The sequence below is a fragment of the Anas acuta genome, chromosome 10, assembly GCF_963932015.1.
Source record: "Anas acuta chromosome 10, bAnaAcu1.1, whole genome shotgun sequence".
NCBI classification, from domain to species: domain Eukaryota; kingdom Metazoa; phylum Chordata; class Aves; order Anseriformes; family Anatidae; genus Anas; species Anas acuta.
Genome location: NC_088988.1, coordinates 1,957,935 through 1,972,928, shown reverse-complemented (window position 1 = coordinate 1,972,928; position 14,994 = coordinate 1,957,935). Strand labels below are relative to the sequence as shown.

The 14,994-nt window shown below is 53.6% G+C and overlaps 1 protein-coding gene across 1 annotated transcript in view; it reads left to right on the top strand.

Moving 5' to 3' along the window:
• Positions 1 to 14,994, top strand: part of ZNF469 (zinc finger protein 469) — a 212,027-nt gene that overhangs the window by 118,369 nt on the left and 78,664 nt on the right. Inside the window, exon 2 of the mRNA XM_068693679.1 lies at positions 12,391 to 12,496. The gene's annotated coding sequence lies outside the window, so the exon portion shown is untranslated. The remainder of the gene's footprint in view (positions 1 to 12,390; positions 12,497 to 14,994) is intronic.

Below are 14,994 nucleotides of genomic sequence, written 5' to 3'. Positions count from 1 at the left end.
AGCTGCTTTCCTGGGGTTTTGTCTCCCACCCTGGGGATGCTCAGAGCTCCAGCATTCGAGGGCTTTCCGCTCGGGTACCGTGCTGCCAGGGCGGTGTGAGCACCATCACGGAGTGCTGCAAACCTCCTGCGGGTTTCCAGATGAAGGGTTCCCTATCTGCATGTCCTCTGATGCTGATGCTCTGCCTCCAAACCCCAATTTCAATTTCCATTTTCAATTACCAGCAATTATTCTCCTACGGAAGGAACTGTGACTCTTACCAGGAACCCCACTGATGTGAGCTCTGCATGGGGGCTAAGTGCAGGTGCTGTCTGTGCTCAGGGCCGTTGCCACAAATTCAGAAGCCCTGGGATAACTGAGGATGCTCAGAATAAACACAGGGTGAGCTCACTGCTCGCTCCAGAGCCCCTCTCAAAACACAAACAGGGACTTTAGTTTCAATCCTTCCCTTGCTGAAGGGAAAAGACGAAATGAAGACAAGCAACCAAGATGCAAAGACAAAACTCCCCTTCCCTGAGGTAGGACCGGGATTTCCAACCCTGAAAGAGCCTGAGTTTGGCTTCTGCCTGTCGTAGAGCAGGAGGTGAGGAAGGCAGGTCCAGCTGTAGGTGGAGGCTGCTGGCAGAGCACAGCTCAGCAGCAGGCTGCTCTGCTATCAAAGCCATCTGGCGCTCCGGTGCCAAACCGGTGCCAAGCCCCAGTGACCTTTCAGACTCATCCCCGTGCCTAGAAGATTTACGGTGGAAAAAAAAAATGCTACTTCTTGCGAGGAAACTCTTGCTCCTTCCTCCCAGGAGAGCATCTCGCCGCGGTGACTCAGAGCCTCATCATCCTGGCTTCCCGAAACCGACCGACAGTGGCTGCGACGCACGAGCCTGGGGAGAATCCGTGCGTGCTCGTCTCCGAGATAGGGTGATGTAAGCTCCTGCTCTGGCTTCTCCTGGCTTTCCAGGCTGTTTAAAAGTTCAAAGCTTTCGTCTCATCACTCCATCACCCAGCAGGCCCGCCTTGGCTGGAGCGCCGGCTGCCTCTCCTGAAGTGATGACATTTTAAAAGGGCTTTGGAATGACGAAGGTCCCAGAGTCCCGGAGGAAATGGAGGTGAAGCTCACTGACAGTCAGGCCTGGGTTTCCAGAAGATCTGCCTCGGTCGCTGTCTGCCTGCGAGCAGGCAGAGCTGCAAAGCACACAGCTGGAGCTGCGGGGAAGAGTTTGGGTTTACAGGCTGCCAAGATGTTCTCTGCAAGGTACCCCGTGGGGTCACGCTTGAAGAAGAAGCGCTGTTATTCTGGGATAAATGGAAAAAATCACTACACGCAAGGCAGGAGAGAGGCGACTGCTTCTCAAGTGAAAGAGGAGCTGGAAAATGAACCCAAGAGATGGGTCTGGGCCTTGAAATGTCATTTTGGTTCAGACTGCGAGCACCTTAAAAATCCATATCCACTCTGTGCATGAGCCCCACGAGAAGTTTGGGGTGTCTCACAAACCTGGGGGCTTGGGTTTAGATTCTTCCTGCCCCCAGCAGGTTTAGAAGTCCTCGGATCCGGGGGATTTGCTCAGGCCTGGCTCTGATTACAGGGCTGTGAAGAAAGAGGTCTGCCGAGGCAGCCGCGTTGGCCGGGCTGCCTGAGCCACCGCCTGCCTCCCGACAGCTCCGGAGACTCAACAGAGCCTTGTGCTGGGGGAACATGAGAGCAGCAGCGAGGCATTCGACACGAGGCTGTTTGGATGTCAGTGGTTTTTGTCTGTGGGACTCTTTGTGTCCTCCTCTTTCCAAATTCTCGCCTGTTGCCCCGCATCCAAACCGCAGGGATTTTTTCCTGGTGTCAGGTAGATGCAGCCGCCTTCCCCCAGCTGCCAAGTGCAAGGTGAGACGCCCAGAAGCATGCAGGAGGCTTTTTTGGGAAAGGTCTCCATCATCTCCGGAGCTCCCAGGGGAAAATTTGTTACCCGTAAGCTCCCGCAGCAGGCAGAGCAGACCCAAACCCAAAGCCTCGATGTAAATCTAAACCATGATGTTTTGCTGGGGTGAAAAACGTCCTTTTATGTAAAGCAGCCTGCACATGAGGAGGGAACGAAAGCCAAATCTGAAGTCAGTCTTAATGAAAACTGGCTGTGCTGGTGGATTGCTTTTGGCCTTTCCTTCCATCCCTCTGCCCTGAGCCTCTGCTGGGATGCTCCTGAGATGAACCCCCCCTGGTGCCACCTCCAGATGGGGACTACGAGGAGAAGACAACTCCCTGCCTTCTTCTCCATCCCTCACCCCCCAGTGGACGCTGGCAGCATCAGGAGGCTGTGAGCATTTGTGGGATGAGGAGAATTCTCCAGAACATCCCTGAAATCTTCCTCTTATAGACCAGGGTTTACTTAATGATGCTTTAGCCCATCCACGGAGGCCACCGTGGCTCTGTACCAGGACTGAGAGCGCACACAAGGCGAGCACACATCACAGGCTACCCCGAAAGGAGGGATGGAAAATAAACAGAGATTGTGGAATCGTTTTTTCCCCTGTGGCATAGGCAGCTGCCGGGCAGAGCTCCTCTCTGAAGGACTGAGGACTGATCCCCTGTTGTTCCGCCTGCTTGCGGAGCGTTTCCAGTGCCTGGACTTTGTGCTCCTGGGAGCCTGCTCTGCAGCACGGCTTCTTTGGGGCGAGGACACCGTGGTTTTGGGGCAGGCTGTGGGCTGCACAGCCTCGTTTATTTATCTGCCTCCCATGGCCAGGCAGGAGCTCAGGTTACATTTGCAGACAGGCTGAAAGAGCCCCTAGAAGGCGAGGGAAACGAGCCCAAATCCCCCTTACCCCGTATCAGGTTTGAGGCTCTAAGCACAGCTTTCCAAAGCGGACGTCTGATGCTGTGGGGATTTCGGGGGCTGATTTTACTCAGGGCAAATTGGTCGTAGCATCTCTGCTACAGAGCTCCAGGCGATGCTGCTGCCTCCATCAGTGGGAGCTGGACCCGTGCCTTGGCCCTCGGGGGTGCCTGCAGGACGTGCTCCACCCCAGCAGAAATTTGGGGCCTTTGGGGCAGTAAGCTGTACCACCGGGGCACGTGGGAACAGCGCAGGGCTTTTCTTTCCCACCCAATCTCCCCCTGATTTATGATGTGCCTGCTCAGCACGGAGGAATGCCAGCGCTGCAAGGATTGCGTTATCTGGGCTGTGCTGTTAATGAGGCCGTCGTGTTGATTAAGCCTGGAACTTTTATCTTGGAGAGGTCTCTCTCCCTCTGCAGTGGCTGACACTTCGCCCTGAACAGCCGGGCTGGAGAAAGGCCCCAGCGCTCATTTTTGGGGATTAAAGCAAATAGCAGGAGAGATGGAGCAGGGCTGGTGGCAGATGTGTGCAGAAGATTGCACAACTCCTCGCCGCCGAGGACAGAGCTGCCCAATTAAAACCAGCTACAGAGGAGGAGAAGGGCTTGGATGCATGAGAGAGTTCATTAAGGATAATAAATAATTAGGTGAGAAATGCCTACGAGTGGCTCAAGTCAAGGGGTGCAGAGGGAGCGGGTGAAAGAACGGAGTGGAAGGGGGACCCCGGTTAATGCAAGATAAATCTGCAGGCTGCACTTTTCGGTCTGAAGCTGGCAGCGCTGGCATAAAGAAAACAGGTGACTTGGGAAATTGTTTGACTTCCTTTCCTTCCCCTCCAGCTTTTTCCCCAGCGGCGATGATCTGCCAATTCCACCCCGCGCAGCTCTGAGTAAAAGTGACACATCTGGCAGTCCTACCCAGGAACCGCAGCCCAAATCTCTTTGCTTTGCTAACAGCTCAATATTTTGTCATGTTCTGGGCCACCCGTGAACCTTGGAGAGGTTAGAAACGCCAGCAGATCTGCCTATCGAGCCCTGCCGGCGGGATCTGGCAGCCTTGAAGGTGGTCACGAGCTGCAGCAGCTGGTGGTGGTCCCCCTGCCCGCGGCCAAGGGGCTCGTGCCGTGCCGGATCCTTGCTGGCAATCGCAGCCTGCACCGTGGGTAAGGTCCTGAGGAGGAGGCTGGCTCTTCGGAAGGACAGAGGCAAAGTTATCAGGGTTTTCGTGGCTTTTAGCTTGGGAGAACGTGGTGGGGTGGAAGAAGGTGCAGTCTCCAGGAGCATCTCTCCAAATGCGCATCGCACCCGCATGGGGGTGCAACCTGGCTTGGTAAAGGCATCCGAGCCTTCCTCGTAGGCTCTGCCAACCCCATGGCATGCCCTTCCCTGCAAAAACCAACCCGTGTGGGTTGATCTCTCAATGCTGCAGGACAGCAGGCCTTCTCACAGAGCTTCAGACCCCGCATGTCAGCTGCTGGATCCCAGCTGTGACCATCGTTGGCTGCCCTAGAGAAGGATTTGATCTGACTCACTACACGCTACTAGTTTGGGCTGTGGCTGTGGCACACAAACTGCCCAGAAACATCTCTCTTCTTCACACGGGTGCGTGGGCATGAGTTCGGGGCAGAAATCAGCCTGTTGGTCCCCAGGTGTGGTTTGCAGAAGTCGTCTGTGTGGCGTTCGAGGTGTTTTTTCCTCCTGGTGTGATGGAAGGGTGCTTGGTGGACTGGGTTGTGGGACCAGCTTCAGGGGTGGTGCAGCTGGGGACGGAGCACATGTGCTGGCTGGGGGAAGCCTGTCTGGGGCTGAGGATGGGTCACCAGCTCGTGCTGAAGCCCCGGGTGAGTCACTCGCTCTGCCTGAACTTGGAAGCCCTCCCCAGACTCCATCTCCTTGAAGACCAGATGTGGAAGCCAGGCTGAGATTCCCAGGGCAGAAGAAACTTACCGTAAGCAGGGGTTTGGAGCAGTAATGCTCCCGAGGCATGGGACAGAGAGCTGCAAACGGGGTTTGGTTTCGACCTCTGCCCCTTAAATCAGCTGGAGCAGGCGCCTTCAGCATCCAGGAAGGGATGCTGCTGCCTCGTGTGGCGTCTTCCACCTGAGCCTCCAACAGCTGCAAGCTACAGGGGGAAACCAGCAGAAGAGATTCAGGTGCTGGCAGCGCGTCCTGTGCTTGCAGACGTGCAGCTGACATCTGCAGGCAGCCCTCAGATCCTCTTAAAAATCAATACCCCCTTCCAGACAGAGCTAAACCCTGGAATACCTCCTCGTGTGAAGTGTTCCCAGTTCCCAAGCTGTTTTTCATGCATGAGCTCACCAGTGGACAACGGCATGGGTCAAGGAGTTTTAATTTTTATTGTTGTTTTTCGGTTTTGAGTTCAGTTGTTTGATTTTTTTTTTTTTTCCCTAAAAATCTATATTAAAGTCCCGGGGTGGCTCGTGTGCTGGGAATTGCTGAAGGAGGTAATTGCTTGACGCGGTTCCTCGGAGGGACTCTTTTTAAATGGAAAGAGTGGTGTGTGTTGATTTGGTCCCGTGCCAGCCAGGAAATACCAAAAAGCTGAAGATGGACCCGTTACAAACAGGCTAACCAGCCTCAGATGTCCCTTCAATATCGGAATATGGAAGGTGATGGGGAGCACATGGGTCCGGTAAATAATGCGATTATTAACGAACACACAGAAATTAAGCCCTTTGGCTGCCTCGGCGAAGCGCCGAAGCCACTGGTTTCAGCTGAAATCTTTTAATTGCCCCCGCTTGCCCTGTAACGGGTAAATTTCCTGCAGATCTGGGGCTCTGCTCCCAGATCCCAAATTTCCCTCGTGTGGAAGGGCTCGGGGAGAGGCTGGGGCAGGACGGAGGTGCCGATGCTCTGGGGCACGGAGGTTGGCAGGATTTGGGGGGGCTGCGGGGAAATGTGTGAAGTGGAAGAGGCAAACGCCCCGCGAGGAAGCAGGGCAGAGGCGTGAGCTGTGCTTGCCTCTGTTCACCCGTTTGACCCCCGTCCTGCTGCTGCAGCCTCCTTGAATGAGCCGAAAAACCTGGGGAGGAAGGAAGTGAGTCAGAGTCGGAAGGGCCCGCGGGGAAGCTCAGAAGCAGGGAGCTCGGGGTCGGGGTTTCAGCCCCTCCTTTGGCATCCCTGCAAGCTCCGACCCTGCGTAAGGAGGGAGCTGATGGAGCTGCAGGTGCTGGAGTGGGTGGTAAAGCAATCGGGTCTGTCTCCGTGCCAAAAGATGGGGCAAGGAGCCCGGCTGTAGGCATCCAGCTGTGAAAGCGCTGGCTCGGATTGAAATCCCTGCCTGTGCTTCCTTCCCCGGGGCTGGGACAAGGGTGTAGGCAGGGGTCAGTGCAGCATATGGACGTGCACACAGCTTTCCCTGCCCGTGAGGATGGGGAAAGGGCCCCTATTATGTTGTATGGGGTCCAGGTGCGCAAGCTCAGCGGTGGCGTGGGCAGGAAGGTGCGTTTTGGAGATGTTGGGGATGGGGGAGGCCAGCTGGACATCACAGCCCTGACCCCACAGCATGGTGCTGGGCATTAAACGGGGGTTAGAGGGGGATGCTCCAGCCCCCTGCACTTGGGGTGAGTCCATCCTCACTGCGAGCAGAGCCACCGAGAGCCTGGGGCAAGCAGCACACGGTGCAGCAGCCGGTCTCCGATCTTCTCCTTCTCATCCTTCAGCCTCACTGTTTGACCTCGAGAGCATTCGAGCTGGGAAGTTTGAAGCCATTTTTAGCTGCCTGGCTGAAAAGGGGAAGGGAGGGAGGAGGGAAAGAGAAATACCATGCGGTTAGTATTACATCCCCGACACAATAGGAACTTTTATTAGCAATTTTCCATTGTGTTGCAAATGGCAAAGATCATTGTTATATTTGCATGTTTCAGACTGTCCCGGAGAATTAGCTTTCCTCTGTGATTGAGTAATAGTTTTCACATTGCATTAGCTTCAGCCTTTGGAGTGAGATATAAAAGTCGCTGCTCGAAGAGCATCAGTTCTCCTGCCATCGGAGCCATTTGTTCTCACCTGGTAGCACGGCCTCGTTAAAATTGGTTGTAGGAAGCTTGATCACCATGGGACAGAGAAAAAGGAGGTGGCAGGTGGACAGCACCATTGTTCCAGGGCTATTGATTGCACTTTTCGGGCCAACATAAACACACACATTCCTGGCTAGAAAAATCCTAAGGCCATTTCTTTGCTCTCGGGTAAGTCAGGACTTGACTAGATTTATACTTGGCTCTGCAGAGGACATGCAGCTATTGACAGCCTGCAAGAAATTAGGCCAAGAAAACAAAACAGAAACAACTGGGGCTGGTTGCAGTGCTCGGTCTGCTGCAATGCTTCCAGGACACAGGACCGAGCGCTTTGACTTGGGGCCACGGCTCTGTTGGTTTTTTGGTTTTCTTTTTCTTTTTCCTTTGAGACTTCGCACTGTGCTTTCTGCGGGGGTGTCGAGCTCTGTGCTGAGGTCTGGATGAATCGGTGACGTGTGTCTTCCCCATGTGGGACCTGGGGCACAGTCCCCAAGCTGGCTGACTGCCCTGTCGTGCCAGGTATGGCTTGGGCACAGCTGGATTTCCAGTGCTAAATGGCAAAATCCATGGCAGTCAGTAGCCTTCCCCTGATCCCTGACCCTCATCACCAGCCCTATGATCTTTGTGCAGCCCTGCTACACCAGGAATCCCCAGCTGAAGCATCTTGCTAGAGGATGTGCAGCTATTGCTGCTGAAGATAACCTGCTCCAAAGCACCTCGCCTCCTTCTGCTCAAAGACAAGAAGACAACGAATTAATTTGTGCGTGTTAGAAACCAACAGGCTAATCCCAGCGTCCTGAAAACCAGCGGTAAACCGATGTAGATCTCAGCCTTGGGTCTCTTTTCCCTTCTTCCCCCACTGTTTTGTGAGACTGCTCTCGGCCGTGCAGGGTTTGTGCCAAGCACTGGAAAGGAGCCCCCTTGTGCTGCGGGCAGGGCTCCCGACCCCAGCTTTGCACCAGGACTCGGTCACGGCACTCCAGCCATAGGGGCTGGAGCCTGACCATCATTGGGCTTGGCATGACGTGAGCCCAAGCACTGTATGGAAAAGGAAACCACGTTTCTGGTGCATAAACCCAAGGGAAAGAGCAGCTGTGTTCTGTACAGCATCAGGGTCAGAGCGACACTGGGGCTTCAGAGCGTCTCCTTGCCCATTGCGCTCACAGAAAAGGCCTTCAGATTTTGTCACCATCTGGACAGCAAATGTGCCCTGCTCCGGGAACTCCGTTTTGACCTTTGCTCGTGTTGTTTAAGAATGACTGTAAGGCAAACACGGAGCGTTTGCACTGGGGATCTGCTGTCAGCACCGCAGGTAGGGCAGGGGAGCCGCCTCGGCTGTCTCGCTGCGCCGTGCATTCCCGGTGCCCGTGTATAAATAGAGATATTTAAGTTTATTCTTTGTCTTGGGCTGAAGCTGGGGAAGACAGAACCCCTATTGGAAGCCGGGGCGTTCCTGATGTTGTCATTTCGGACGGGTGATTATTAGTTTTAAGGGGAAAAACGAGTCCCACCATCTGGGGAGAGCCCCGCACAAAGCGCCCCTTCACGGCGGTGCCACGCGCGTCTGCCGGGGCCCTTTGGTTCATGGCATGGATCACAACCCTCGCTTCATCTCGCCTCCTGCAGACCGTGCAGACGTTGTTTGGGTGTTTTTGGAGCACAGACGGGCTGCGGTCACGTTGTTTGCTGCTCCCTGGTATTCGGGCTGCCCCGCCACCCGCGGGCTGCTGACTGCCAGTCTTGCGTAGCTTGAGCGCAATGGAGCGAGCTCGGATGTCTGCCTGCCCATAGCCCCTGGCTAGCCACAGCTGGACTCTGTCAGAAAGCCCCCTGCCTACACGTCCTTCTGCTTGTTTCCCATTAGAAAGTCCTGAAACCCAGCACAAAAATCCAGCAGGATGTCTATAAACAGCCTCGGAGCTGTGGTGGAGGGGAAGGAAAGGTCAGCCTCGTGCTTATCAAGCAACCTTACCACCAAGACAGACTGGGGCAGCAGACCCAAGTGCCCTACCTCAGTGTGGAGGGGTTTAGGTGGTCAAATTTCTAGTGGAGATGGGAGCTGTAGGCACAGTGACACCCACCCTGCCTTCGCCTGGCTTGGTGGAGGCTCACGGCAGCCCTGGCTCCATCCTGTATCCCTCAGCTCCTGCGGCATCCACGCAAGATGCTGCTCCCTTCCTAGCATTTCAACGGGTCTTGCCAAGATTAAATTGGAAAACAAATTGGAAAACAATGCCTGAGCTGCAGAGGCTGTGCAGATTGATCAAACAGCACAACTCGGTGGATTTATTAAACAGATGGGGGGTGGTTTACCTTCCTTCTGCTGTGCGCCCCGGGGAACGATGCTGAGCTGCCTCCTGTGAATGCTAATGCAGGCGAGGGCTGAGCTGAGCCTTTGCTTTGGATTATGGAGCAGCAGATTCACTTTTTTGGGGGGCCGGTTTATTTTTAAAACTTTCTTTTAAAAACACAGACCCTGCCCCTTGTAGCCCTGACCCTTCAGCATCTGGCTGTGGCGGCCGTCCCAAGAGGCTGGCTTCATTTTGGCCAGGTTCGGTGGCAGGTCCCTAGGATGCCCCATCTCTGCCCCGCTCTCTCCCTTCTTCTGTCATCAATAAAGCCACTGAGAGGATCTTTAACAAATAAACAAAAAGCATTTTCGACAGACAGCGGGATGGAAAATGACTCATAGGAAAGCGGGGCATAAAGCACACTCTGGCATTAGGTATTGCATGTGTCGAGTTTCTGTTTGGGCTCCAAGAATGCTGTGGTTTTTCTCTAAGGATTATGCCATTGTGGAATAATGTCATTGTGGAGTAGCTGGTCAAGATGAGCTGACTGGGGCTGGTGGTTACTTACAAATATATATCTCTGTATTTTCCAGCCTTTGGAAAATCTGTGACAAGCAGTTTTCAGGAGACTACGGTCAAATTATTGCCATCGCTGCTCCCAGCCCTGCCAAATACCACGAAAACTGCTGGCGTCATGCTTTCTCTCTCCCTCTCCTCCTTCCCTTTCCTTCTTTTGCGTAGGACCTGCTCTTTTTTTTCTTTTTTTTTTTTTGTCTCGAGGCTGGTTGCAGATGAGCTGGGTAGGATCCTTCACACCGGCTTGGACCTTCCAAGGGACAGATCCAGCCCGGGAGGGAGGCTGGGAGGAGCACAAGTGACATTACCGTGGAGGAAGAGCGAGGTCCCCAAGGGAAAGAGGAAAAGGGGAGAGCAAAAACCTTTCTGTGAAGTCCCTTTGCAAAGCTGGGGACCCCCAGCGGTGCCAGCAGGACCTGGGTGGTGGTCACCAAAAGGCTTTCGGAGGAGAAACCTCAGGGTTGTGCTTCTCATCCTGGCTGCCCAGGGTTTCGCTGTGTTGCTGCCTCTCTCACCTGACCAGCCCCAAACGGCATGAAACCTTAATTTGCTAATTATTCTTCTTCTCTCTGTGAATATTTGTGGATGCACTGGGAAAAGGGGCATTTCACCTGGCATGTCCATGTGCCTGCAGCAAGCTGGAGGTGCCCGAGAAGGGTGCTGCCCCATTTCTCCTTCCTTGCACCTTCGGAGCCTCATTTTTTACGCAGCAGGAATGCTGCTGGAGCTGGGTTTGGTAGGAGGTGGTTGGATATCACGCTTTTTGCCCATTACTCAAACAAGCTGATGATTAGAAGAGGGGGGGGAAAAAATCTTTTACAGTTCTGTTTCCAGCCTCTTTGCAGGGGAAAAAAAAAAAAAAAAAAAAAAAGAAAAAAAAAAACCTGCATCCTGATGATCCCAGCTCTAGAAATTATAAAGTGTGATCCCTTTAGACGTTGTCCCTGCTGTCACGGGGAACTGGCAGCAGTTTGAGGGCTTGGGGTCAGCCCGAGGCAGCTCGTGACACAAGGAAGGAGGAAGGCGAAAGGAAGGCATTGCGCTGGGGACTCCCCTTTTCTTGAGCCAATGAAATATTTATAGAGCAATATATACACAACTGCGGACAGGCTTTGAAAGTGGAGAGCACTTGAAGCAGAGCGAGGCCGTTTAGATCCAGAAAGCCTCGTTTTCTGGTGTTTCCTAGCCAAAAAAAAAAAAAAAAACACGTGCACAGAGAGCCACTCATTGTTGTGTCCGTCTCTCACAGTCGCTCTGGTTTGTGCCTTTCTGCAGCGTGCTCCGTGCCTTGGGTTTGGTTTATTTCCAGCAGTTTTTGCAGGTGAATGTACCCTGGGAGGGTGCGTGCATGCCCTTGGTGGAGAATAGTGCACCAAAAGCCAAAATAAAGGTGGAGGTGCCCTGGCAGGAGGAGGTTTTCTCTGTTTTTTGGGAAGGTTTTCTCTGGTTTTCGCTCAATGTTTGCACTGAAAATTGCCCCAGAAGCATCCACGAGCCTGTCTTCACGTATCTGCTGGAGGAGCAGGAGGTTGGCTTCGTTTTGGGATCTCTATCTGCATAAACACAAACATGAGGTCAGCAGCAGCGTGGAGGTGGAAACGAGCGGTGAGCCGCCAGCTGAGCACATCTCTGGGGCTTCCCCTGCTCTGGCGAGGTGTTTTTGGGATGGGGCAGCATCCAGGGGTTGGGAATAACGTAGCTGACAGGGGAAAACCCTCCCAGCCACATCCCGTCATGGCCATGGCGTGTCCAAGCCTCTGCTGTCATTCTTCTTCATGGACCCGTTGACCTGAGTGGAAACTCTGCAGAAGGAGCAGGCATGGGGAAACCTGCTCACCGTGCCCAGGGATGTTTGTAGGGGATTAAGAGGCAAGCCATGGCTCTCCGGGGCTGTCTCGAGCACGAGGAATTCCCTGGAGGGGCTGCTGGAGTCCGTTCGTGGATGACTGGAGAATTTTTTCCTATTCGTAGTGATAAGGAGCGAGCGCAGTGGGCTGGAAACGTACCCCGAGCTGGCAGGGGAAAGCAGCTTTGCTTTTTGCAGCTTGGGGGGAGCTGACCCCGCTGTGGCAAGGGCATGGGGTGCTGTTTGCCCATTGCCCAGCACGCTGGTGGCAGGGGGAGGCTGGGGACAGGGCACATCTGCCCCAAGAGGTGCTTCAGTGGTGGCTGCACTGCGCAGATTTAGCTTTGGAGAGGAACAGGGGAAGAGCAGAAAGCAGGGGCAGGGGCTTTGCCCTTCCCTAAGCTTTAGGGAAGCATCTCCCCCATCTCCTCTCTCCTCCTGGGCACAGAAATTCAGCACAGGGGAGGTGGTGCCGGAGAGGAGCTGGAGAGGAGCAGCCTCCCCTGCTCCTGCAGCTCGGGTCCCCACCGCTCCATCTCCCCAGCCCTAGAGGGACTGCTGCTCCTGGGGGTGGTGGCAACTGGGACAGCTGGAAGCTCTTTGGGGAAAGAACCAAAGTTTTGGGGCACTACAAAAGACCCTGACTCAATTTGCAGCATTCCCCCAGCTGGAGGAAGAATATCCATCGCTGTCACAATGGATATTTGCTGGGCCTTTCAGCTTTCTGCTCTAATATTTTGTAGGCGCTGTCCCCGTTTTTTAAATTTTTTAATTTTTTTTTTAGTTTGCTAAAGGAAAAATCTCTTAATGGTTTCTTTCTCTCCTGCAGGTGTCCGGCAGCAGATGACAGGCCAGGGCTGCATCGGGGCGGGCAGCACGGCGTGACACCGGATCTGTCCTAGGCTGCACCAGAGCGGGGACCTCATCAGACAGCGGTAAGGAAACAGCTTCTGATTTCTGCCTCTTGGATAAATCACCCCATAAATTGCTGAACATTTTCCCTGTGATTCTCTCGTGCCTGGGACCAGACGCACTTTCTTTACTTTCCTGGCGAACTCGTTTTCTAAAACAGATTCTGTATTGCGTTGCTTGGACATCTTATGGGTTGTTGAGGCTGAACAGTTGAGTCCCCACCTTTTTATTAAGGACTGAGCTGTAAAATGAAATGATGGTGGTTTATAATATGTAGCTTCATCAGCCAGGAGCTGGGGAATGGGGTGTCTTCGTGGCAGAAAGCTATTGCAACCTCTGCAGGTCACAAGGCAGCAAGCCTGCTCTATGCAGGTAGCTCTCTGATTTTTTTTGTATTGTTCAGCTTGGGTTCGAGTATCTTAGGCTGAAAGATTTACAGTCCAATGGCTCCGTAATGGCTTCAACCTGGAGTTATTATACCTGCTGCCAGAGCTGGGGCACCCCTCGAGCAGCAGAGATCTCGGCCATCGAGGCTGTGTGCGCGCGTGCGACCCGGCGCTTTTTGGTTTCCAGCCTCGAGGTTGTGCCTTGTTTCCAGACCCAGAACTTCACGGCAATTCCCTCCTGCAGGGAAAAATAAAAGTACAAAAAACACCAAACCAGTGCGCAAATGGCAAGCGGAGTAAAAAGCAAATCGTAAACCAGAAACACGTTTCACTTTCCAGCTTCTCGGGAGTTGGAAATAATGTGGAAAAAGATGTTGTTCGTTAATACTGATGAATGATGATCCTCTGGCAGCCCCATTCATCAAAGCTAATCATCAAAATGTTTTTGGGAGCGGAAATTTGTAGGCGCTGGGTTTGGTTCCTGTCGAGCATAGCTGCCTTTATCGGTTTGTGAGGCATCCAGTGGCCTGCTGATTCCTTGACTGGGTATAAGCTGGGAGGGCCCAGCAGAGGCTGTGCTGGCACCAAGGGTCAAGGAGTCAGGTGCACATCCCCATGGACCCTCGGGGGCGATTTGAGCCCTGATTTCTAGCTCTGATTTTTATTTATTCATTTTTGGCGTTTGCAGTTCGGGTACCTCTGTGCTGCAGACTTGCAGTTTGGGAAGGGTGATTTATTCCCTCGCGTTTGGCTGTGCAGAGGGGCCCCTGCTTGTTCCCATCAGGAAAACCACCCGTCTGGTCACCCACGTGGTCATTACAAAGACGTTTCAGTGGTGCAGGTGTAACAGAGAAGGTTGGCTCAGATACCTCATTTAACGTGTCCCATTCAAACCAGTGAACTCCACATCCAGGAGGTGGAAAATGGATCTGCTGAGCGCAGAGCAGACTCCCAAAATCCGATTTCCATCCCAAAGCAGCTCAGGAGCCTTCTCCTACTTGGTGGAGGAGCTCTGGAGAGCACAGGGCCAGGCAGATCCTCGCATCCCATGGGTGGCAGGGACACCTCTGCTCACAGGAGCTGCCAGGCACGAGGATCTCATCGGGAAAATGCTCCCAAATTCTTTCCAGGATGGATTTACGCAAAGGCTGCGGAGTTATTCGCACTCATTGTGCGGATTTTCTTGTGACAGCAAAAGGAAGGAAGGTGAAAATCATTAGTGAGAGCCGAACCCTGGGTCATCTGCACCAGAAACGCGGGCTCCTGCCAGCCTGATATAAAGGAGAGCCGGAGGTGCAGCAGCATCAAGCTTTATATCCTGTTTGTGTGTGTCAGCACAGCCTCAAATCTGTTTTTTTTTTTCTCTTTGTCTCGGTGCTTCTGATAACTTTTTGCCTCTCCATTCTCGCTGTTTGTTTTTCCTCCCGAAGAGCCGATGGCTGACTGCGTTCCCCATCTCAACGCCTCGACTTGCGCTGTTTATTTAATGACCTGCGCTCACTTCGGGATGATTAAGTTCATCTGTGGCTGGGTGTTTTGCTTAGCATTAAATTCCCTTTATTTTGGGAAGTTCATTTCCACGCCGCGCTTTCTCCCAGTTGCCTTCCTGTAAGTGAGGAGGGTTGGATTTTGATCCAGGTCTCCCCTCCTCCAAACTCCTGTTTTGCAATTTTTCCTTCCTGGCTTGCGACCGGCTTTCCAGTTCTGCCTCTCGGAGCGTGAAAATCCACCCTGGAACAGCACGCTTGCTCCAGCAAAAAAAAAAAAAAAGGAAACTTTCTGCTGCCGTCGAGCCGGGAGCTGATGCTGATGCTGTGAGGAAGGTGCTGCGCCCCTCGTCTGCGTGCCCTGCGCCGTGCCATCCCCAAAAATCCCATCTTTTGCCCATTTTTCTCGCTGTCACCATCCAGGATGGTGGTGGTGGGTCTCCTCGCTCATCCATTTACCCCGGGGGGAGCGCAGACCTCTTGGCTGCCATGCGTGTGTCTCAGCAAAGCGGTGACTCAGAGGGCTGTGATTTTTTGTGCTTTGGGTTTGTGCATGGGGTGGTGGTTTTTTGGTGTTTTTTTTTTTTTGCAGTGCCGTGTCCAGTTGGGGCCCCGCAGCAGCCGGCGAGGGAGAGCGGGGCTCATCCC